This window comes from Syngnathoides biaculeatus, chromosome 3, assembly GCF_019802595.1.
Source record: "Syngnathoides biaculeatus isolate LvHL_M chromosome 3, ASM1980259v1, whole genome shotgun sequence".
NCBI lineage: Eukaryota > Metazoa > Chordata > Actinopteri > Syngnathiformes > Syngnathidae > Syngnathoides > Syngnathoides biaculeatus.
Genome location: NC_084642.1, coordinates 16740970 through 16764358, shown reverse-complemented (window position 1 = coordinate 16764358; position 23389 = coordinate 16740970). Strand labels below are relative to the sequence as shown.

General features: G+C 41.1%; 1 protein-coding gene across 1 annotated transcript in view; it reads right to left on the bottom strand.

Annotated features, from left to right (window-relative positions):
- Nucleotides 1–23389, bottom strand: part of hcn4 (hyperpolarization activated cyclic nucleotide-gated potassium channel 4) — a 118223-nt gene that overhangs the window by 82927 nt on the left and 11907 nt on the right. The gene's annotated exons all lie outside the window — the stretch shown is intronic.

The window sequence follows — 23389 nt, the reverse complement described above, 5'->3', positions numbered from 1 at the left end:
GAATATGGGCAAAAAGACATACTTCGCCTTGCTCACCCATCAATTACATGGCAATCCTTAATGGGGTACATTTTGGACCTTGATCAAACATCAAAAACACCTATTTGGACCACTATTTGGATACCATACATCAATCAATCCACCAATTCCCTATTCTGGGTCACTGGAAAGCAGGAACCTACTCAGAGTGAAAGGCAGAGTACATCTTGAATTGGTCACCAGTCAATCATAGGGCAATTCTGAATGGATCATGCAGTGGAAATCAGTCCAACAGCAGCTGCACAAAAGCCAACCACTTCTTTCCCTGTTTTTCTGTTCAATATTGCATGGTGCTGGAACCAATCCCAGCTGCTGTGACCATCCATATACTCTCAGTGCGAAAGACAGACATAGATTGGTTGTCAGACAATCACATGATCTGGATAGACTGTCAACATTCTTACATAGAAGGTATAAATTAGGTATCAATTCTATGCCACCTACATGAGAGTCAGCTTCGTGAACCACTATTACTACCAGCGCAGCAGTCCTTAGATGCACTCCCATTTTATGATGTTCAGGCAGTGTTAATGAAGTAATATTTTCTTTACTTTACCTAGAACGGAACATGATTCACATTTTCAACAAGTTGAGGTTTATACTAAATAAGCCTCTGTTCCAACACCAGAAGGTAAGTATTTCCAGTTTTAACAATAATGCTGGACCAAAATTGCTTTTTTTATGATCATACTCTCACCAATATCCACAGTCACAATACTGCACATTTGGACAGTATACTTGACACCAGCGTGTATTAAAGGCTCTTGAAGCATCCCAATTACAACCCAATTGTGGCTTTTATTAGCCTCTCTACATGACAATGAAGCCAGCAGTGGATAAGTATGGATTAATTGTAGCTCATTGGATGTAAACACAAATGCATATTCCACCCATGTGCTCCTTTGCGCTCATGACAACCACACAACTTGAAAGCTATTTGCTATTTGGCCAGTTTATCTGGACTAGAAGGTCAGCGAGGGTTAACTGCTAATTAAGATGCAACCCTGTGAACTTATCCATCTTTTGAGCATGAGGATTTGGATATAAATTGTACTCTCCTGCCTGCTCAGTAATTGAATCCAGATTGGCTCTTTTGTGTTAAGAGTGATATATCCCAGATACTTCCAAGGATGCACTTTGCGGAAAGGTGGAGGGGGTTCTTGCATTGTCCACCAGGCCAACACACATGATTTACCCGCCTTTAACCAGCCCATAAAGGTCTGTCGCTTGGCCAAAGCAATTTCAAGACAGGAAGCCTCCATACATATCCTGTAGGTACATAACAAGGGTAAGGGGGCTCCATTCCTCTGCAGGCTAGCAAGACTACAGCAATTAATTACAGGTCTTTCACTTGCCACTGATGACTATTGATTCCGCGGTTGATTCATGCTGTGTTGAAATAAATGTCAAAGGGAACCGCAGAACACTCCTGATGCAGGGCCACCATTCACAAGGGGGATAACAAATGAAACCAAAAAAAAAAGTCATCAAATGTAAAATTACCCTCACATACTTTGGCTTGACAGCAATTGATCAGTTCTGTCACTCGCCGGTCAGTCCACGTCTTAAAAATTATATGCCGTAGGTCACTAAATATTAATTGACTTGCATCTTATCTAGGACTAGAACTAGGACTGGAATACTACTGCCAAGGTATTCAGAGAGGCAGGCAGGAGAGTACTTTGGGTGTCTTCCGGTAGGAAAGGGGAGAAGGACACTTGGTGGTGGAGCCCAAAAATACAGGAAGTCATCCAAGGAAAGAGATTGGCGAAGAAGAAGTGGGACACCGAGAGGACTGAGGAGATGCGTAAGGAATACATTGAGATGCGCCATAGGGCAAAGGTAGAGGTGGTGAAGGCTAAACAAGAGGCATATGATGACATGTCCACCAGATTGGATACGAAAGAAGGAGAAAAGGATCTCTACAGGTTGGCCAGACATAGGGATAGAGACGGGAAGGGTGTGCAGCAAGTAAGGGTGATTAAGGATAGCAATGGAAATATGTTGACTGGCGCCAGTAGTGTGCTAAGTAGATGGAAAGAGTACTTTCAGAATTTAATGAATGAAGGGAATGGGAGAGAAGGTAGAGTTGAAGAGGCAAGTGTGAATGACCGGGAAGAGGCATTGATTACTCAGGGAGGAGTTACAAAGGCACTGAACAGAATGAAAAATGGAAAGACAGTTGATCCCGATGACATCCCAGTGGAGGTATGGAAGCAATTTGGAGAGGTGGATGGAGCTGCCAGGCAAAAGAGTGAGAGGAAGACCAAAGAGAAGGTTGTTGGATGTTGTGAGGAAGGACATGAGGACAGTGGGTTTTTGAGAGGAGGATGCACAAGATAGGGTTAGACGGAAAAAGATGATACGTTCTGGCGACCCCTAATCGGGACAAGCCGAAAGGAAAAGAAGAAGAAGAAGATCTTATCTAGGAGTACTAATTCATTGGTCAGCCTACCCATCTATTAGTACATACTGTATCAGTGATTGATTGGTAATCATGACCAATTAATGTATTTCTACAACACATTTAAAGGATCCAAAGGATCCCACAAGCATTTTTTTATTGTGTTCCTCACTGGTCATCACTAAATCTACATATCAATCATTCCACATATCACCAGTATATGATGAATCACCCACTTAAAAAATGTGCAGCTTTTCCACTTGCTTAAATTGAAATTGTGTTCATTTCTGTATGAATATGAGTTTGCATTATGAAAGTTCTCTTTACTTGCGCAACAGTGATAACCAAGAGAAGAAAGTTCTGTCGAAACTAGACATACTGTTTGTCCAAACATTCAGAATAACAGGTGAATGTTCCCTTCCTCTAAGGAAAAAAACAGATGCATACAAAGCTGCACAGGGATCACATTTTACAAGAGAACCCAAGTCCTTTTGTACATAAACACAAGGGAGAAAGCAGTCACAGTAATTGGAATTCTTCAAAGTAAAAGGGTATCTGGCGTTTCAGCTTGTTGTCAAGTGGCGTTATATTTAGACAGACCTCGCCACCGCTGAGTTGGCTCACACTGTGACGGGAAGCCCCCAGAGAACAAGAAAATCTTCAAAAGAGGAAATACTTACACAGGTAATGACATTTGTACTTGTGGCGCATGTACTGTAAGGCGTGAATATGTATTAGACGTACACAGTGGTACAGTACATATGAGTGGGCTTGGTCTACAGCAATGGCTCTTATGATTGGCTTTATCTTAGGCCGTTTGTTTTCTATTTGGATTAATTCTGATCTCATTTGCTAACCTACTACTAGTTGACTTTGTTAATCAGTCTTCACTGGTCCGACTACATGTCAATGACTCCATGTTTACCACTGATTGACTGACAATGACTCGCAATTGTTTGATTCCATAACTGAAAGTTGATGACACCACATTGTTTAAGCCTACTTGTCACTAATTACACATCTTGTATGGCAGTAGTTGGTTGATTAGGTCACACTTCAACGGTCAGTGTACAGGTCAATGATTACAATTGTCAATATTGTCAGTCACACACCATTGATCAGTCTACAGTACCTGTTAATAATTACACGTAATGGTCAGGTGCTGGTTGATTGTATCACTCACACGTAATTGGTCAGTCTACATTTGGTCATTACTCACAGAACGAGTGATTGGTTGATTGCTGTCATTGAATTGTCATTGGTCAGTCTGTAGGTGACTCGTAGTGATAACTGACAAGAGCAAATGTTTTAATGTTACGGCTAAACATTAAACGGAAAAGCATCCTGTGAAAGTCAGCCGCTTTGATGTCTTAAGTTCAGGTACACAGTTCAAATGGTGCTAGTCCTTTCTGTTGATTTTTAACATTTTTATTTTGTAGTGTTTGCCAGCCTCCGCCCGTAATGCTATTTCTGTTGAAACACCAAACCGAAGTACCCATTAATACATACTTACAGGACATATTAATGATTGTTTCCTTGATATAGATCTTTTACAACACTTTGAAAGACTTGGTGTCCCTTACAATGATCGCACATAGGAAGGTGTCCTTCCATGGTATCGCTTAGGTCTACGTGTGTGTGTGCATTTGTTTGTGTACGCAGGATTGCATGTGTAAACACTCATGACTTTTTTTGCTTGTCGTTGCCTCCTAATGGAGGTCACACCACCTAAACTTAGCCCAGATCCATTTACTGTTTTATTATGCACCGGGACTCTCGACATAGAAGATTGTTCTATAAATACAAACGTGGGACATTTGAAAGGCATTAAATCCCTGAGAGAGGTGTGGTGTGCCACCCCCCCCCCCACACACACACACACACAAAAAGTAAAATGCATTTTTTAATCATGTGTGTCGACTCTGGAACTATGAGGAGACATTGTGTGAGAGCATCTATCCATAATGTAACAGCTAAATTGTATTAAAAATAAAAATATTTCCCATCAGGTGATGCACTCTTAGTTAAATTCTCTGGTTTGATTAATTTCCTTCAGTAAAATTATCTATTTTTTATGCTAATTTTAAAGATTTTATTATAATATTATAGAACGATATGGATGTGAAAGACAAATATAATATTACAACATTTTATTATTTTATCAAAAAACAAGTCAATTAAACATTTGGTACGAAATAAACATGAATATTTGTTTGGGTATTGCAGGACATGGTAAATGATACTTAACAGAAAAAAATAAATACAACTGTTAGAAATATAATACACATGGAAACAGGAGTGTGGGAAAAAAATGTTGAATTATTAACCCTTAACCTTTAGATTTGTTGAAAACTGCATCCAACAAAACACAGTACACCAGATGGAGTACTCGAATAAAAAAGTATTGATAACAAATAGATAATGATGAAAACGGGACCAGCATGTGTATTTTTCTTTGATACATATTTGATGCCTATTAAATGGTTTCCTCATTGCTATACTGCATGTACTGTAATGCCAGGAAAAAAAGTACAACATGACTATGAAATAAAATAGATGTGGAAGAATATCCTATTTTGTTTTTGCTTTTTTGCATTTGACTGATATTGAGATTTAAAAATGCAGGAGATGTTGTAGGAATTCCCCAAATAGGAGTATGAAACCCAGATTATTATTATTTTACTCATTAAGGAAAACAAGTGTTGTCCTGAATATGAATAGCTGAAGAATCAGGAAACTCACTTTTTCCCCTTTGACTTTCAAGTCCTTTGAACACATAATCCAAAGATGGTCACATGCTGTATTTCTATCACAACAGGACGCCCCCACTACCCAAAAAAAGGAAAAAAACCTCTGGACAGTTTGCCACTTTTAAGGTGAGATGAAACACCCTATCACGCAGCCAGTGGTCGACACTATGGGACAATTAAACCTGGGACACGGGCTCGAGCAGATGACGGGTCCGTCTTGCTCCCACCTGGCTTGTTACAGTACAGGAAGGTCAGAGCAGCGATGAAGGACTCCCTGACATTTTTCACTCCTCTGGAGAGACGAGCTAACGGGCGGTCCGGGCTCTCCGGCGGAAACGTCGCTGTGAGAGTGCCGCGGACGGCACGATAAGCCTCTCTCCTTCTCCTCACCCTGCCAGCCACTCTTACCTGAGAGGCCTGGCACAAAGAGTGCGAAATGGATGCACAATTTAGCTTTGGGGTAAAACTATATTTAAATGGAGGCACAGCGGGACACATGCATGGTCTCTGTAGACCACTGAAGTACACGGGATACATACAGCATCAGGACATACTGCATAGTCTACATAGCATTCATTACACATTGTATGAAGAATTGCTTTGATTGCATCACTTGCTAATCACTGGTCAGTCCTTAAATTACTAGTAATATGTAGTCCCAGCGATTGGCTGAGCAAGTCACTGTTAAATCCACGTCAATCACAACGCATGTGACCTGTGATTGGCTGATCATGAAAAATGGGTATGAGCTTATATCAACAAAATACTGTATCTCTTGTCTCAAGGTCATTATAGCATATTATAGTCAAACAACCTGGTGCGCTCACGAGGTTGGAACTTGTCTTTTTTTCAATTGGAGAGCTGAAATTATTGCACTCATCTGATGTTGCATGTTTTGTAATAAAAAAAACTATTAAAAGTTATTTTTGAATTTTTTCTTAAATACCAAACGGGTTGCATGTCTTGAGATCTTTTTAGGTTTTCACTAATGTGATGAATATCTCATTGTGAACTCGTTGCTGATGATGCCACAGATGTTGTTTTTTTTTTAAGTACAACACTATGTTTTATTGTTATGTAATCGTAGAGGGAATATTTAGTAGATAAGATTTGCACAATTTAGCAACACAAAGACACACATCCTCAATCTGGGCCAACAACAGCAGTGGGTTCTGCCTAATATAGATTTGCACTGATTGGTAAGACAGCAGTTACAATCCTTTTTGAGGTAGGGGCAAATAATTCATCACTCTCTTTCCACTTAGACAGTGTTGTGTCATGTTGTATATGAAGGGGTTAAAGCAGGCAGGAAGGCATTTTTCACGATACAGGCTTTTATATGCAAATACAAACAGCAACGACCTTCCAGTTGGCAACACTCGAGCGCCAATTAAACTTCCTATAGGCAGTAAAGTCAGGCCTTTAAAACACACACACACACACACACACACACACCACACACACACACACACACACTCGTACACTAACACGGTTGCATCACAATGTGGGTTGAAAGCTCTGTCTTCTTTCCCTTTCACTGGTTCTCTCTTACTTAACGAAGCTGCACATCGACAACCAGAAGACTATTTCAATCAACCAGGTCACGGTAATTTGCAAAGGTCGAATCAGGACAACGGAACTGTTCTCGTTTGTTAAAGGCATTTAACCTTATGGATTTGTTTTGATTCGACCTTTGCAAATGAAGGTAACAGACTCACTTCCATTCAGCAAATTCACCTGTTGCTGCGAGATGCTCTGCTCCCTCCTCAAACCAAAAACACGTGATTGGCGACTAGCTGATGTCCAGTTCTAAACGCGGTTGTGGACTTGTATCCTCCAACTGTTCTTACAACACTACAACCCACTGAATGAATATTGACATCGGTGGTGAAACAGCCATTCGTCCACTTCCACGAGCTCCACAGGAAAACTGTCTGCTCTGCAAATGTGGGTGAAAGTGATTTGGCTTTGCATAATGAATGATTAATTTGTTTGCTTGGAATGTGTGTGTGTTTGCCGACATTTTTCCTCTCAAGAGCAGCTTTGCTCGTTGCGCTGTGTGACATCCTAGCAAATGTAGCTCCATGTTATGTTTGCCATTGACAAGCAAAACAGCTAAGTGGGTTATATCTTCTTCAGCGGGGGGGAGAGAAATCTGTCAATTGCAAATGTATTGTAATTTAGTTTGTATTTTGAACGATCCCTAGTCTTCTGTACAACTTTGGTATTACAGTTAGGTGAAGAAACCCTTGGAGAGTTATATAGTTTCGAGGATTTTGCATTAAATGGATTTGAAGTGAGGCATTAAAGCGATTTCATGCTGAGTATTTTAACACCATAACATTTAACAAAGTAGTATTACTCTAAAATGAAAGGTTAAATTTAAGGGATGATCACGCATGGTTCACATGAGCATTAACAAGAATCTCCTCAGTAACGTTGCCCCAAGGTGTCAGTCAGATTAGTTTTACATCACCTTTAATGGCAGCCAAACTATGTTTTGTTTGCCTTTGCTACTGGACATAAGAATAATTACATTAAAATTAAGGGTCACTTGTCAGCAGAGTTTAATTAATGTTGCTGTTATGGTAGAATCAGTTTTTAGCCCACCATTCTAATGTCATTTTATGTTTCTGTGTCTTTGGCCAAAGCAGAACTGTCCTGGAAGCATATAAAATTAACAGCCACTGCAGGTTAAAAGGTTTCTGTGTGGAGTTTGCATGTTATCCCCGTGCCTGCGTACGTTTTCTCCGGGCCCTCTGGTTACCTTCCACATCCCAAAAGCATTCATTGACGACTTTAAATTGCCCATTGGTGTGATTGTGAGTGGGAATGCTTGTTTGTTTCTCTGTGCCCTGTGATTGGCTGGCAACCAATTCAGCGTGTACCCTACCTCCTGGCCGAAGATAGTTGGGATGGGCTCCAGTACCCCCGCGACCCTTGTGAAGATAAGCAGCTCCGAAAATGGATGGATGGATGGATGGATGATTTGAAATCAGGTCCTCAGAACTGTGAGGCAGATGTGCAATAAAATAATTTGCAACTGTAAGGCTAATTGAGGTAACCTTACACCTAATTCACTATTTTATTAATGTATTTAAAATGCATTATGTATGCATTATGAAGAAGCATTTACTACTTTATTTTATGATCTAATCGCTCCTGGTATCAAAGTGTTTTAGAATAGTAATTTATAATTAAATACATACAATTAATAATGACAAAAAACTGAATAATTACTTCATTTTTTTGTTAAAGATTTATTAAAAGTAGAATTTTGCCATTGTAATGGCTCTTTGGAACCTCTGGGAGTTTAGGCTTGTCTAATTTTGTAAAGACCACTTTGAGGTGTTTTTCAAGCCAAGCAGAGATTTTGGGATAAAGTGAAACCGTATGTATTAGAGCGTCCTCCATTTTCCCCTTGCCATTTACAGTACAAATCCATCAAAATAGCACTCAGAAATCACTCCGTCAGCCTCACTTCCATTGGACGAGCCTTTTGAGGTCACCACATCAACGTTCCAGAAAAGAACATTCTCTATCCGATGACGCCACGCCGAGCTTCAGGCGCCGACTGCATTGACGCAACGCTCAGCGTCATGTCAAAACACACTAACGCACCCTCAGTACACACACAACGAATGGGATAGGTGAGGGAATCGCACAGCCTGCCAAGTGCAGCGTGAAAGGCCGTAAATCGTAAAAAAAACTCACAATTCATTTTGGTAAACACTGCCTCCACCATGTTTGACAAATAATGTAGTCTATGCTTTCGAGTGATGAGGTATTTTTATCCTTGTCAGGAAAAAAAAAACATATGCTTGAGTTAATGTTGGAAGATAGAACTCCTTATCATTGAATTAATTGAAAGTAATGAAGCAATGCTCTATTGGGTTTAGATCAGGTGACCGAACAAATTTCCACTTCTTTGCCTTCAAAAAGTATATTTGGGTTTATTAACTAACCATCTTACCTGCTCAGCTGCGTTTGAAAGAGACATTATAGCCAATTTAGACGTTCAAATCCTTTTTATGCCTGTGGTTCTATATATCTCTGATATATCAGTTTATCGATGGCTCATTTAAATAATTACGTTGATACCTTCACTTTTCTTGTCGCTAAGTGAAATAATAAACCAACGCTCTATTGGCGTTGGAAATGGTGATCGATCAGGTCACTGATCAACCTAGTCTTGAGGATTTTTTTGTTTATAATTATTAAATATTTTTTCAATTTCTTTGTGTTTCAATGTTTTTAACCATGTCAATCATATTGAGTTACCTTGTGTATGAAATGCACTATACTGTATAAACAAATTTGGTTTGATTTGCATTAACCATACCATATATTATAAAGCCCTAAACACCATACAACTCTTTTTTTTTTTTTTTAAATTGCCTCTACAATATTTGGCCACATATGTGGTGTGCTTAGTATTGTGAGCATTTTCTTTCCTTCTTTAGAAAGAATATGTAAGAAGCAAGCAAAACAATGAAATGAGTGGGGTGCAAATATTTGATCTACTTTTAGCGTTATGATAAATTGCTGACATATTGTAGTATTACAATGGTTAATTGCTGTTAAGGTTACATAAAACGGACAGAGCAGCAGCCCCATTAAATCGGCTGCCATGTTTGAAAGAATGAATTAGCAGGAATGAATAAAATGAGCTATGCAGGGTTCTTGTGAGCAGAGCAAGGGAGGGGGAATAAAAATCACTTCACTTTTCTACCCACTAACTTCTCGCCGTGGGCAGAGTAACTCTATCAAAAAGCTGTCACACTTAAATAGGAGAACATCTGTAACAACGGCAACGAAACGCTGCCCATAAAAGAACACAGTGTTTGGCAAACACAGTGAGGTTTAAGCATCACGTAAGGAAAAGAATGCAGGTTAAAAGGGTTAATCCTATTTTTGTTATCACCCGCTCCAATGAACTGTCATAACGCCGGTGTCTCTTTCCGAAGCACCGCCAGCAGACACACTGCGAGCACATCACCGACACTGGGGCTGTGCCGTTGCAAGTGGCTATATTTAGGTGAGGCGCACTGTTTTATCATGCCAACGCTAAGAAGATTTCATCAGAAGTTGAGGCAAATCTCCCCAACCTGAGGCTGCCGGGGGTGGGGAGACTGGGATTTGCGAAAAACCCGCAGGGGGACAAGGAAAAGTAAAACGAGCGTTATCCAATGCTGCTGAAATAACTCCATCAATAAGTCGTTTCCTGGGACACAATAGATTTTTGTTGTTGTTGTTTCCTTTTGTCTTGAGATATTTCCACAAGCATCAATGAAGTCTAGAGTCCAAACTTTTATAGGTAAAGTGCAATACATCCAGACGATTGAGCAGTTTTTCACCAAATTCCACCACTCTCGATTATCAAAGTAAGCGAAGGCCCAAAAATCGGATGTTCCTGAAAGATGATCCTAAGTGATTATCGTATGATGAAGGGGTGCATTAAGAGTGACCAATCTGGTCAGGCCCAACTATTAGAATTCTTAAACTTGTTCGTGATTTAAGATCACAAATAATTTGTACGTGTGGTAAACACTGATAACATAACGATCGTGTGTTGAGTGTTGTTAAAAGAATTTGCATTTGCAATATTGTGAACAGAGAACTCAACAGTTATCCCAGTTTCTTCTATTTCTTTTTATTTTTTTTCTTAGGTCTATTAAACTAGAAAGCCAAGCCTCCTTCGTGTGCTGGCCTATGCCAAGGTGGAAAGGATGTACTCTGAATATTAACAATAAGGTTTCCTGTAAAGAGGAGTATAAAAATAACAACAATAATGAGCTCTACAAGTCTCATTATGTTGTATATGCATGTGTGCGGTTGTGAAACGAGCAAAAAGCAATTCACTCAAAACGCAAACAGTACCACAAATGAAAGGCAACGCACAGTTGGTGGTTTTTGCAATCCCAATCAACAATCGCTTAATGGAGAGTACTGTAGATCGGGGACTGTATTGACTTTGGGTTTGGGGGAGTTTGTTCCTGATATGTACCTAAAAAAAAGGTTTTCCCACATTATTTACACAGTTGATAAGTGCTGAATAGTGTGCCGGCGTGAGAATATGATACGTCATTTGCATTAAAAGTACATACGCAGCCTATCAGCTTTCAAAGGAATGAAAGGTGTACTGGTTACATAATCCTGTTAAGAATTCTGTAGTAATCAGACAACAGGTAAAAACAATACCCCTTGCCGTTGTGCTTGGCAGCGGTAACAGATTACACCAAAGACAAAGCTATAAGTATTTCCCAATAGATTGTATACTCTGTATACAAAATAAAATACTTGGGAAGGAAAGATTCCATTCATTCAGTTAGCATGGATATTTTTCTCACTGTAACTTGGAATTGTGAGAACATCCCAACTCATTGACTATCTCCATCACCATTGGAAGTGGTGCAGTGTTTTTCCAGGGCCGCACACGAAGGGCACAAGGGCTGTCCAGTCGCTGCCATCAGCATGCACTTATCCCACTTGTGTGTGCCAGTATCTGCTCCGCGGTTTTTGCGGTCTGTCACGGGGCCAGTAATTGTGTCTGTCTTTTATCACTGTGCCTTGTTATCTCCAAGAAGGTCCTTAGGGTTAAGTCACAAGGTTCACGAGCAGCCGGCGACGAGTGCAGAGGAGGAAACACACACGAGCCAGGCCTAAAAACAAATACCGCCACTGTACTTGAGTGCGCCACAGTTGGCCAAGGGTGGAGGGGATTGAGCGACATGTTTTGTCTCAACACTAATGGCGTGCTAAGATAATGTAGTGTGTGGAACAGACGGAAGCTGATCGAACTCTACACGTCACCTTGCACCCTTGTTCTGGACTGTGCCATTATCTTGAGCGCACCAGTCACCGTAATCAGCAAATGGAGAGGCCACGATCAAAGCTTTTCTTGTCTGACTCGAAAATGGTGATCAGAGGCCAAAGTGCAAGAGGAAGAGTAGGTGGACCCGAACAAAATTAGCCCGCTGGCAAACTATTAAGCCTGGTGACCAGTAATGACTGAAGGAGGGTAAATAAGGGGCAATCCAGGTCAAAATATTATGTCTTGTTTGGAGATCATCCATCCATCAATGTTCTTGTCCTCTTTAGCCCTGCGGGATGATCTGAAGCCTTTCCCAGCTGACTCTGGACAAGAGCCCGGATGCCATCCAATCCAAGGTTTGTGTAGTGACTGCAAAGCATACCTTCTTCTGCAAGTCAAATAATATCGGGAAAAAAATAACACACAAAATGCGGTAAATGTACTAAGATGACAATGGAGTTCCACCGGACATGCTCCAAACAACGATAATGATGATGGTGAAGAAAAGTCTAGCGTCCACCCACACAGAAAAAAAATGACAACAAAAAACCCGCAGTCTAATGCTGCTGCATGTGTGTGGTAACGCAGCCCATTTGTTCGAGACCAGCAGACAGTCAGCATGTGGCCAAGTCAAACACAATTGATCCTACAAAGTACCTCCTGGGGGTCACACACACACACACATAGGCTACATTCACACTACAGGGCGTGATGCCCAATTCTGATTTTTTGTTAAAGTCAATCGCTTTATATAGTCGTTCGGAACAAAAGAAAACAAATGCCCCTTTGACTGTGGACAAAACACATCGGTGAATTCACAAACATGCACACAGAACACTAACTAACTAACTAACTAACCAACTGAGAGAAATCCAAGCCGTACCATATCTCCAATTATGAGCATTTGTTTGAATGTCCTTCTCATCCAGACAGATTACTTTGCTGCAACGCTTTTTCGGGTAAAACCTGAACGTGTTGAGGTGTGGAGCTGTCGTCGACAATTAATTTTTGCACAGTAACAGACTTTGTGACCTACAGGTAACTGATTTGAGTTTTGGACACATTCTGCTAATTGCCTCTGAGCTTTAACAAACCTTTTCCTTTCACAGCGGTGACTTACTTTTAAATTTTAAGTGCTTTTTAATGCAGTGTTCCACAGGTGCAGACAGCCCCCTGGAGCGACATATCACATCTTGACCATTTCTCATCTGGTCTGATGGGAGGTAGTTGGTGCTGGTGGTGGTGGCGGGGAAGGGGAATCAATTTCTGAGAGACAAGGGGTGTGAGTATGCACCTGGGACTCAGGCTCAGGCTGAAAAGGTTAACTTATATGTGTGAGGTATAGTAGAGGCTGAGATGTGCACATGTGCATGAAGAGGTCAACAGCAAGGAAAGACGCCATTTAGTTACACTGCTAAACAAACTACATATTAAAACACATGGACGATTGACAATCGGGGAAAATGGATTGGGTTGATTTTGAAGACTAAATATTATACACTGGGCGGCAATGTGACTCAGCTGCAAATCGTTGGCCTCATAGTTCGGAGGTCCCGGGTTCAATCCCGGCAACGCCTGTGTGTGCATGTTCTCCCCGTGTCTGCATGGGTTTTCTCTGGGCATTCCGGTTTCCTCCCACATCCCAAAAACAAGCAACTTTGATTGGGCATGTCTCGATGTGCCCTGCGATTGGCTGGCAACAAGTTCAGGGTGTACCCCGCTTCCTGCCTGTTGACAGCTGGGATAGGTTTCAGCACTCCCCGTGACCTTTGTGAGCATAAGCGTCGAACAAAAAGGATGGATGGATATTATATACTGACAATCCAGGCCAGTAACCGACTGTTGTTAAAAGTACTGTACTTTATTTAGTGGTATGTTGAATAATAGAATAGAGAAGACATTTATTTTAGTGAGTGAGTGAGTGAGTGAGTGAGTGAGTGAGAGTGAGTGAGTGAGTGAGTGGTGAGTGAGTGAGTGAGTGAGTGAGTGAGTGATGAGTGAGTGAGTGAGTGAGTGAGTGAGTGATGAGTGAGTGAGTGAGTTCAACCGCCGAGGTAAATGACAAACCCACAACACTGCGTTGTATTAGCGTGAAATGAAGTCAAACACTCTTACAAAGTAAAACAGATTCATGCATGCGCTCAAAGCACATAGTTCTGTTCTTTTTACATTAACATCCATCCATCCATTTTCTGAGCCGCTTATCCTCACGACGGTCGCGGGAGTGCTGGAGCCGATCCCAGCTGTCAACGGGGAGGAGGAAGGGTACACCCTGAAATGGTTGCCAGCAAATCGCAGGGCACATGGGGACAGACAACAGTCGCATTCACAATCACATCTAGGAGTCTATCTATAGTCTATATATTAAATATTTGTTGATTGAATTTGATGAATGAATTTTTCTATTTTTCTCCAAAATTGTGTCAAACAAGACATATTTTTTTCTATTCATGTACAGTATCTTGTATCTGTAAACAATACTCACATTTTTCACATGTATTTTATCAAATGAATTGTTTAATTATAATCACCTTCATTTCAAATACTACCTTTAAATGGAAATTAATTATTTCAAAATAGACTACTACTAACTAACACTATGCGCTAACCAGTCATCACCGCACCACCACACAACATGTCACGGAAGGATGATAGACATCAATCGACTCCAACAACGGCGTTGAGCAAAATTAAAGTGATGGTAAATTGTGCTCAAAGTGTTGACCGTCCCAACTGTCCAGCGTATTTGGAGGAGGGCAGAGGGGGTGTGAGGGTTGGGGAATAACATAACTGTGGTGTTGAAGGTGTTAATAGTGGTTTTGGCAGGCAAGTGTGGCTGCATATCCACCTGGGGAGATAATAAATTGATGTGGCAGCACAGGAGATGGCAGAGGGGGAAGGACACACAACATTACATTTGTTAGGAAAGCCAAATACAGAACATGGAGGACAGCAGCTGGCTTTCCCATTTTCAAAATGTATATAATGTCCAATCAATCAATATAATCTCGCCTCCAGATTACAGTCACAAGGTTAAACTCTCCAAATACGTGACGTCAGGATTGAGACGTAGGGGTGGGGGGATTTTGACTGTCTGACATCCAAAATGAAAAATATATGTAATTATGATTTTTTTTTTGTAGTTGTTCAGGTTTCCCACCTCTTCTTATAATCGAGGGAGCTCTCACGGCAGCGTTCAATCATTCCGCCGCCGTGACAGGCAACCTTCTTCTACCCTGTGGCCAAACACACTCTTCCCCCGTGCCTCTGCATGGGCTTCCTCCATTAAATAATTGCGCCGTAATAATCTCTTGGCTCAATATTTGTGGATGAGAACGGGCAGCCTCTTTTGACTAGCCCACTTTCAGGCCCGGGCCAGAACCCTCTGTAATCCCTGTGTTTAACTGTCGCAAAATTAAAGGGTGGTGGGTGGGGAGGGGAGAGATATTCAATGTAAACAGTGCAAAGAGGGACAAATTGGAGCTGTCATACGCCTGTCCAGATTAGCATGACAAAAGATTGCGCTATTAAGGAAAAAAGATGATATGCCGGATATTGATGTTTTCTAAAAGTGTAAAGAAATGGATACTTTACTTTCAGTTCCTCGCCTGTTTGCGCTGCTGCCGTTTCTTTGAACTCGAGCCTTTAGGTGTTGATATTTTTCAATGTGTTTATTGTATTTTCACTGCTGTTTTTTAATTTTGTTTTTCAAAGTTAACAGTGATGTTCACCTAGGGGCAAAAATCCAAAAATGTAGTTGATTTCTTGAGCACATATTCCTGTTCACATGTCCCATATTATACCAAAGCAACGTTTCCAGTATTTGGGATGTAATATTGGCTCAATGAAGGTGAAATATGATTTCAAATTGTCCAATCTTCCCTAAATTAAAGACGGTTTTATGCGAAGAGGCCTGAAATCATCTCATTTGAATTTCTCAAGCTTATCTACTTCACAAGGGAAGATATCTGCCTACCTCTCCGCTGCCGAACCAGCACAGCCAAAATAACTGTGCACTCACAAAAAGTGATAGTTGGGTCTTCTACCCAGAATGCTTGATTGATTTGGGTTATTTTGTACTCTGTTTATCCATCCAGCCATTTTCTTAGCTGCTTATCCTCACAAGGGTTGCGGCCAGTGCTAGAGCCTATCCCAGCTGCCAACGGACAGGAGGCGGGGTACACCCTGAACTTTTATCTCAGGTAAAAAGCCAAAAAAACAAGGTCAATGAAGGGAGGAATTTTGGAATGTGTTAAATTAATTGACTTTATAGATGATGATAAATGGAGAAAGTTGTTTCGTTTCCGTTTCTTGACAAAACGTGAACTGTATCACAATAATTTGCATTTTGTATATATACCTATAAATTTAAACCCAATTAGATCCTGAAATTTACCTAGTCATATGATCCAAAGGGGTAAAAAAAAAAAAAAAATTAAACATCATGAAAATAAATTAAGATGAATCACTTTGATGAATACACCTGTTCCTATGTACTACATTTAGAATAGGTTAAGAATAAAACTTTTGCACCGCAGCAAAACAATATGTCAAGACAAAGAAGTCGGTACACTCAGTTACCAACAAACATTTCATTTGTTTTTCATTTGAGTAACATTAAATTATTTAAAGTTTTATCATACAAGCATTTATTAAAATGATGACTACACTACAAAATTAGCACAATATGATAAACTTTAATAGAGTATTGATTACGTTACAGCTGCAGGAATGGAACTTTTTAATAAACCTAGAACACCTGGTACTTGGTATCGGATAGCTCCTGGAGTATCCCAGTAACTAGTGCATCCAGAGATTTTGCCAGGCAGGAGCTTTTCCAGTCTAACCTTTAACCTTTTGTGTAAAGTGACCTCTGGCCCACCACACAAGGAGAAACCCACCATATCCACAAGGTTGGATGTACTTCCATCTCATTTTTCAATACACCCAACAATGCCACGCTCGCCAGCCTCCCACAAGACCCAAACAAATCAATGGTAAAACACACCCTCAAATCAGCTATAATCAACCCTGGGCATAAATGATAGCTATTGCATCTGATGTGCGTGCCCATAACAACAGGCGCGCACACACACACACACACACACACACACACACACCGGTTGTCTTGTACCTTTGAGAAAGCAGCTACCCAATTCTTCAGGGTGCTGGGATATAGGGAATGAACTTCATCTAATCAAGAAAAAAGGGAGTGCGTTGAGCTACTGCACTCACAATTTAGCCTTTAATTACTCGTTATGACAGTTCAAGAAACCGTGTTACTCATCTGATAAATTGTTACAAGTCAACAGAGTCTGGAAATAAAAACAAGTCGCAGTAGTTAGAGTTCATGAATTTAGTTGTGTCTTTTTCTACAGCACATTCTGTGCATAACTACATGATCATCACATTAATCTGTTACATTTTTAGGAGATTATTCAGAAAATATTTTGGATCCAGGGATTAATAGTATTTAAAAAAAAAAAAAAAAAAAAAAAGAATGGTTGCAATTGGCTGGTGATCAGTCCGGCGTTTAGCTGGCCTCTTGCCCAAAGTCAGCTGGATAGGCTGCAGCGAACCCCGAGCCTAATAAGGACCAGCACCACAGAATATAAATGGACGGAAAATATGGGGGAGCACTGAGAAAATTTTTAATTCTAAATTTGCTACAGTGAAATTTATAATTCTGGTTGACTTATTGCCACTTTTTTTATATTGTACTGAGCAGCCAGGACAAAATTCATTGAGCCGTTATCACTACATTAAAATGAATTCAAATAGTTGTGTGCTCTGGTGGTGATGTCACAAATAAAAAGACAAATGAAAGCGTTTATGCATTACATAATCACTGATCTGATGTCTCACGTCTTGTGTTCGACCTCTCAAATTTTTGTGGGAAATTGCACTTTTTGGATTGAATTCCTAACAAATTTTAGGAAGCTCAAATCCAAGCGGGAAACACTTTGGTTGCCATCCTGCCTTGACTTTCGATTTTCTGTTCTCTGTCTGCCATCCCAATGCCTGCATGGGCTTCCTTGAAATATGAGACATAATAATAATAATAATTAATAATAAAATAAATAAGACAAATGAATATACATATATTGGGGATAAGACAAATACATCATATATGTTATCATTAATACCTATAATTACTACAATTTATTGTATTATTTATTGGAAAATATTTAGAATGTATTTTTATGAATATTTCTTAGTAATAATAATAATAATAATACAGCATCTGAGTCTATGTTCATAATCATAACTGTCTTGTGTGCAATCACTGTAACCATTGTGTGGTACCATCACAAAGAAAGAGCAAAAATGCAAATGATGCTCACCAAATGTCTAACCAGATATGTTGGAGTCTGATTTCATGCATAAAAATGTGTGTACAAGCCATTCTTCCACTACTAGTAGTCCTACAGTCTAACATTGTCGACCAGCGTGAGCTCACGCGTGACGGCCATTTGACAGAGCTTTTCGGTGTGTTTTTTCTCTAAAAAAAATTCTCAAAAAAAAATTGATCAAATTCCACATTGTACAAATGCACCATTCCCTTTTCGAGGTTTCACTATACAATTACAAGTGACAAAATGTTTTCCCCGCTCAGACAATGAGATCTCCATCTTTGCCAGATGAAAACTAGATGATGTTTGTCTCTTTGCCCAGAGAAATATCCGGATGAATCCTGTGAATGTAACAGCAGCACTGTGTACCGAGCTCCAGACGACGTAGCGCAATATTAGAATGCAGCCCTCTGATCGCCGAGTGCCTTTTAATTATCTGGTGATTCAGAGCCTAGAGGACACATCTGTTGGAGAGTCTTTCACGTTTCAGAGAAAGGAAATTGTCACACATTATAACTTTTTACCTCCCCTCCCATTTGCATGAAAGGTTCTATTAAGCCCCCCCACCTCTCTCCTGTTGCAATACTATCAGAGACGGGGGGGGGGGGGGTTGTCCTGCAGTTTCACTCAATCAGTCAAATCCCTTTGCAACAGTCGTCAGCCGAATCCCACCTTCCTCTCTGCAAAGTCTTCTTTTCCTCAGCAGCCTTTTATTCCGCCTGCACACTCTTTTCTGGAAGACACTTACATTGACAGGAGTGAACCAATTCTTTTCAACCACATGGTTTCTCTTTTTTTTAATCTATATCGGAGGGACTACTGTAAAATGTGTGTGCTGGTGGTCATCGATAGTGCATATTTGCCATTTAAAGTTATCCAAAATTGATGAGACTTACTAACGACATCCATCCTTTTTTTTCTTTTACAGTTCTTGTCTTCATTAGGGTTGTGGGTGGAATGGAGTCTACACCCTGAACATGCTTACCAACCACATATAGAGTAACAAACCCTCACACAGACACACAATTTTTAGAGGCTTGACATAGCCGAGAATGTATTTTTGGGGAATGTGGGGCAAGTCCACACTAGAGGGTCCGAGCTGAGATTCCAACCAAAAATATTAGAAGGCAGACGTGCTAACCCCTGTCACTGTAGCCTGAGTCATCAGTCATTTATTTTAATTGATAGTATCTGTGGAGGTACGGTGAACAGTACATATGGCACGCAGTTCTGGCAATCAGGGTTTAAATCCCGGGCCTGCATATGTAGCGTATGCATGTTCTTCCCATGCAATGACATTTTTTCTCCAGGTACTCTGGTTTCCTCCCTTATGAACCTTATGAAGATAACTGATACAGAAAATAGATGGAAGGATGGATGGGTAGTATATGCCATACTCGTGCTCCCAGCTTCTACTTTACATTGTATTGTATAATTTTAAGGTATCAACTAGAAATGCTGCATGGATGCTTTTGATATGGAAGAGATTAAAAGCCGAAACAACAATGTCTTGAAATATATTCAAGATGAACTAGAACCAGGGATAGGCCGCACCCATTCGCCGGCCTGCCGCAAGGCACATATACGTAGACAAACAACCCCTCACACATATATTACTGTTTACATTAGTCTGGCATGGACTGTGGGAGATATTGTAGCTAGACAGCCACACAAGCACAGGAGGCAGATGAAAACTCCACATAGGAAGGTTGGGGAATGACCACCAAAGCAGAAATGCTCAGCACAAATCCGCCATTCTGATGAAATACAATTGATACAAGCCATTCAAGGATTGGGGATGTATTTCAAAATTTGTTTGACTGTAATTGATGTCCAGAACATGTGTGTATGGCAGATGGGTCTCATCAGGTTAGCTCATCATAGGTGCAGTTTTGGTTTTATCATTCCAGTATGGTTAAGGCTATTTTCATCAGGGGAAATGGGGGTCAAACCCACAAACCTTGGGCTGCAAGACACCCGACAGAGGTGGACACTCACTGGGATGATATGCTCTGGGTTTGAAGTGAGAGGAGTCACGCAATTATGAGTAGAGTATGGAAAACAAAGGAAGGCCTCACCCGAGATTTTCACCATCAGCCTCACAATGGTCCTACTGACATCCAAACCACTAGTTCACTCTTTACTAACTACAATGGGACCAAATCACGCAAGCGATAACAGCAGAGGAATCTGGATTAAAGTAACACTTGGCCTTTTACACAGTACCCGTCAAGTCAACTAATATCTTATTTTTACACACGTGACAGTTAAGAATGTTACAACGTTTAAAAAATGCACATATATGGGTTTAAAAATCAAATCAGTTCACATTTCAACAAATCAAAGTCCAAACAGCATTTTGGAGCCTCAAAGATTCCACTGTATTAAATGTCAATATTTATAACTAAGGAATATAACACTGATGGGTTTTAGCAGGGCTTATGCGGAGCTGCAGAGGGACAGAAACGGCAGCTCCAATCAGCAGCATATTTATCGTCCATGTGGACTTAAAAAGCTTCCACATTTAAAAGAATCATGTTTCGGGTTGGTGGGGGGGTTGCTAAGTGTCAGTAGGTCGCTGACCACATCTCCTCACTTGGAAGATGCTCACTCAGAAGGGAAGGCGGACGCTGGGCTTTGGATGTGGAAAATGAGGCTGTAGATTGGATTATGATGCCATTTTTAATCCGTCTTTTTCTCTGGCTGGATACCGCTCCTCCCCGCTTCTTAGTGTTACACAATACTTGACAAGGGAAGATTTCTGCCGAATTCTGGCACAGTGACGACTACGTGATTCCTTGTGACATTCTAATTTGAGCTTATAGTGCTAAGGCTTTGATGCAGACATCGCAATAAAACTTTTAGTCACGACGACCCTTCTCTTCTGCGGCCCCAATAAAAAGGTCCCACTCAGATCACAGTGGAGTTTAATTAGACTCATCTTGTCCCGTGCTCATCCTGATTTTGGAGAATGTAGGTGTCCAAAGTTTCCCCCTCAGCGCATTAAAACTCAAATACATTCTGAAAGTTGTCTCAACATGCAATGTCATCTCTCTGGCATGGCACGCTATTCCCCCTCATGTCTTAGTTTGCCATTACAGTATTTCTGATTTTTTTTTCCCACTTTAATGCTGAGGAACGACTAATGGCAGACTTCCTTAGAGAGGTAGCTTGGTAATGCTCTATTATAGTTTAATTTACTGGTGAAATGGTGCATTAAAAGTGGTGTGTCTCGTCTTGGCACTGTTAGCAGGAGAAAAACATGCAATGATCTACACTCCAACGGACGGAGACACGTGATACATTTTCAGCTCTCGAGGTTCAAGGTGCTTTTATTGTCACTTCTTCATTATGCATAACACATACAGAGGCAAATGCAGCCCTATGGGGGGCAGAAAACAGTGCAATCTGTATGCCGGTCCCAAGCCCGGATAAATGCAGAAGGTTGTGTCAGGAAGGGCATCCGGCGTAAAAACTGTGCCATACAAATAGCGGATATCTAAAGAATCCCATACCGGATCGGTCGTGGCCTGGGTTAACAACGCCCGCCCCCGGCACTGCTAACCTGCAGGGCGTCGATGGAAATTCAGCTACTGTGGGTCGAAGACAAAGAAGAGGAGGAAACCGGATCCGTCAGAAGAAAATGAGGAATGCACAGAGCCTACAACTGAGTGTTGGGACTTTGAATGTTGGGACTGTGACAGGAAAAGCTCAGGAGTTGGTTCACATGATAATTAGGAGAAAGGTTGATATACTGTGCATCCAAGAGAGCAGGTGGAAAAGTAGTTAGTTTAGGAGCAGGGTTTAAATTATTCTACCATGGAGTAGATGGGAAGAGAAATGGAGTTGGGTTAATTTTAAAGGAAGAGCTGGCTAAGAATGTCTTGGAAGTGAAAAGAGTATCAGATCGAGTGATGAGACTAAAATTTGAAATTGAGAGTGTTATGTATAATGTGGTTGCCCCGGAGCTCAGTGGTTAGAGCACTGGTTTGGTAAACCAGTGGTTGGGGGTCGTATCCCACTGGGGCCTCCACTCCCTAAGAAGGGTTGCGTCAGGAAGGGCATCCGGCGTAAAAACTGTGCCAAACATATATGTGCGTTCATCTGAGATGACACGCTGTGGCGACCCCGAAAGGGACAAGCTGAAAGAAACATATATGTATAATGTGGTTAGCGGCTATGCCCCACAGGTAGGATGTGACCTACAGGTGAAAGAGAAATTCTGGAAGGAACAAGATGAAGTAGTTCTGAGCATCCCAGACAGCGAGAGAGTTGTGATTGGTGCAGATTGTAATGGACATATTGGTAAAGTAAACAGGGGCGATGAAGAAGTGATGGGTAAGTACGGGATCCAGGAAAGGAACTTTGAGGGACAGATGGTGGTGGACTTTGCAAAAAGGATGGAGATGGCTGTAGTGAACACTTATTTCCAGAACAGGGAGGAACATATAGTGACCTACAAGAGCGGAGGTAGAAGCACGCAGGTGGATTATATTTTGTGCAGACGATGTAATCTGAAGGAGATGACTGACTGTAAAGTAGTGGTAGGGGAGAGAGTAGCTTGACAGCATAGGATGGTAGTGTGTAGGATGACTCTGGTGGTGGGTAGGAAGATTAAGAAGACAAAGGTAGAGCAGAGAACCATGTGGTGGAAGCTGAGAAAGGAAGAATGTTGTCCACCCTTTCGGAAAGAGGTGAGACAGGCTCTCGATGGACAGCAGAAGCTCCCGGAAGACTGGACTACGACAGCCAAGGTAATCAGAGAGACAGGCAGGAGAGTACTTGGTGTGTCATTTGGTAGGAAAGGGGATAAGGAGACTTGGTGGTGGAACCCCAAAATACAGGAAGTCATCCAAGGAAAGCGAAGAAGAAGTGGGACACGGAGAGGACTGAGGAAAGGCAGAAGGAATACATTGAGATGCAATGTAGGGCAAAGGTAGAGGTGGGGAAGGCTAAACAAGAGGCATATGACGACATGTCCACCAGGTTGGACACGAAAGAAGGAGAAAAGGATCTCTACAGGTTGGCC